Genomic DNA, 3203 nt, shown 5'->3' on the forward strand with positions numbered 1-3203 from the left:
GGTCTTACAGGTAGTAGTGATGTGTTGCTAGATACCGCTCACTGTTTATTATGTTAAATACGTGATCTAATATAATTGCCAATGCCGCGAAAACCTATAGGGTCACACACAAAGGATGGATTGATGAGAGATAATGTAATTAAGGAATACCGTAATGTACGGTGCCCTTAAGTGAATTATAGAACATCGTAAGGTACAATGTACTTAAGTAGAATACGAAATATGGTAAGGTACCACACGCTTAAGTGATTTTGGCATATTATAAGATATGGGCCATATACACTTGAGTGGGCTTTTTAGCTTGTAGCCTACACAAATGGTTCTATAAATAGAACCCTTGTGTAGAAGCATTGTCACACTTGCAATTTTGTTTCTCTCTCTCTCTCACTCAAAGCCTTCATTTGTAGCAGCTAGCACTGAGATTGAAGGAATCCGTTCGTGTGGACTGAGTAGAGGCGTTATCATCGTTCAACGTTCGTGATCGCCACAAGAGGTAACGATTCTATCACTGATCATGCCCATTCATAAGGATCATTAAAGGAGAAATTTTTAATTCCGTTGCGTTTTGGATCGCCCTTCTCCTTCATAGAGCATGTTCATGGTTAGATTCACTTCCAGCTAATTCAATAACTACCCGGGAAGACCTTAGAAGAGTATTCCTTGCTAGATATTTTCCCCTCAGTGAAACTTCCGTTCTTCGGAACCAAATAGCTAGATTTACTCAAAACCAAGGAGAATCACTCTTTGAAGCTTGAGAAAGATATAAAGAGCTATTAAGAGTCTGTCCACACCATGGCCTAGAACAATGGTTGATCGTTCATACCTTCTACAATGGACTCCATTATAACACAAAGATGAGCATCGACGCTGCCGTAGGTGGCGCGCTGATGAACAAACCTTACCCTGAAGCTTGTGACCTAATTGAGGATATGGCCCACAACCACTAGCAATGGGGAACTGAACGAGCATCAATAGAGAAAAAAGAGACCCAAGGTGGAATACATGAGATAAGCTCTATGGACATGATGCAAGCAAAAATGGACGCTTTAGCCCTTAAGGTTGAACATATGTCTACAAACACTAACACCGCAGCGGTAGTCCACCCAAAGTGCGAACTTTGTGGATCTAAAGGACACGAATCGGCGGAGTGTAACCTTTTGAACGACCTGAACACTGACCAAGTGAATTACGCCCGAGGTAACCCATTTTCAAACACTTACAACCCTGGATGGAAGAATCACCCGAATTTTTCCTATAAAAACCAGAACCCTATCCAAAATTATGCACCTCAGAGACCACAAGGTTATCAAGCCCAAAAACCAAATCAACCTATGCAAGTTGTGCCCTAGAAGCCTAACCTTAAGAAGATCATGGAGAGCTTTATATCGGGGCAGAATCAGCAAAATAAAGAATTCCTAAACCAGAACATTCACGTAAACGAACTGATAACACAATTGGGGACCAAGGTTGATCAGATAATCACTCACAACAAGATGCTTTAAACCCAGATCTCACAGGTAGCACAAAACCAAGCCCCACAAACTACACCTGGAGGACAATTCCCTGGACAACCTCAACTCAACCCTCGAGGGCAAGCTAACGATATCTCGTTACGAAGGGCCTCATAACCCAGCAATGAGCGAGTCAAAAGCTTCTAAAGAAAATATACCTACCAACCAAGAAGAGGAACCGGTAGAACTCGAAAAACAAGCCGACCAAGAAGGAGAAGCCAAGGATAAAACTTACAAACCACCACCCCCGTACAAACCACCAATCCAATATTCGTAAAGACTTAAACAAACCAAAATCAACAACCAATATCAAAAATTTATAAAAGTAATAGAGAAGCTTCATGTAGAGATTCCTTTCACCGAAGGCATCACCCAAATTCCATCTTACGCCAAATTTCTCAAAGACATCTTAACCAACAAGCGTAGGCTTGACGATCCAAAACCCTTGGAATGCAACTTTATTTTCGAGGATAAACTTAATAAAAAGGAGAAAGACCCTGGTAGTTTTTCTATACCTTGCATTCTAGGGAGTCATGTGATCGACAAAGCTTTCCTAGACTTAGGGGCTGGTGTGAGTTTAATGCCCTTGGGTGTATGTAAAAGGTTAAACTTAGGAGAATTACAACCAACTAAGATGTCCCTCCAATTAGCCGATAGGTCTGTTAAGTACCCTTTAGGAATTTTAGAGGACATCACAGTTAGGATCAGTCAACTTTATATCCCAACAAACTTTATGGTCATGGATATCAAGGAAGATGACGATATCCCAATCCTTTTAGGTGGACCATTCTTATCGACAACTGGAGCTATAATAGATGTTAAAAGAGGAAAATTAACTTTCGAAGTAGGGGATGAAAAGATATAGTTTATTCTTTCAAAATTCCTGATGGCACCAATCCTAGGAGACGCATGTTACGCGATCAATATCATAGATGAGTGCATAAGGGAATTTGATCAAGAAAAACCTGTGATCGAACCATTTTCAAACCCGAATGAAAAGGATCATGAGCTAGAGGAAACATAACCTCACACTAACGGATGTTTGGATCTTACTCCAGACCCTTCACCAAATTCTCAAAAACCAGCTCAAGAACTTAAGGAATTGCCCAAAAACCTAAGATACGAGTTTTTGGATAAAGAAATGAACCGCCCAGTAATAGTTAGTGCCACCTTAAACCAAGACGAAACAAACCGACTGTTAAATGTTTTAAGAAGATACCCCTCTTCCTTAGGGTACAACATCTCTGATTTAAAAGGTATAAGCCCATCCATGTGTATGCACAGGATCTCGCTAGAGGAGGATTCAAAACCTTCCAGAGAACATCAGAGAAGAATCAACCTTGTAATGAGCGAGGTGGTAAAGAAGGAAGTCCTTAAACTGCTAGAAGCTGGTATAATCTATCAGATCTCCGATAGTAAATGGGTAAGTCCTGTACATGTGGTACCAAAAATGGAGGCATCACAGTCGTGCAGAACGAGAAGGGCGGGCATGTAGCTAAACGTATAGAAGGCGGATAGCGTATGTGCATAGATTATAGGAAGCTCAATAAGGAAACTAGGAAAAACAATTCCCCCTTCCATTCATAAATCAAATGCTTGAGCGTCTTGCCAGACACTCTTACTTTTGTTATCTGGATGGATATTCTGGATTTTTCCAAATACCCATACACCCCGAGGATCAAGAGAAAACAA

The 3203-nt window shown here is 40.8% G+C and overlaps 1 non-coding gene across 1 annotated transcript; it reads right to left on the minus strand.

Moving 5' to 3' along the window:
• Positions 1-692: 692 nt before the first annotated feature.
• LOC127109356 (small nucleolar RNA R71) lies at positions 693-799 on the minus strand. Its single transcript, XR_007796665.1, has one exon. It is a non-coding gene; the product is annotated as a small nucleolar RNA R71 (small nucleolar RNA).
• Between the last annotated feature and the right edge of the window lie 2404 nt (positions 800-3203).

This window comes from Lathyrus oleraceus, chromosome 7, assembly GCF_024323335.1.
Source record: "Lathyrus oleraceus cultivar Zhongwan6 chromosome 7, CAAS_Psat_ZW6_1.0, whole genome shotgun sequence".
Lineage (NCBI taxonomy): Eukaryota > Viridiplantae > Streptophyta > Magnoliopsida > Fabales > Fabaceae > Lathyrus > Lathyrus oleraceus.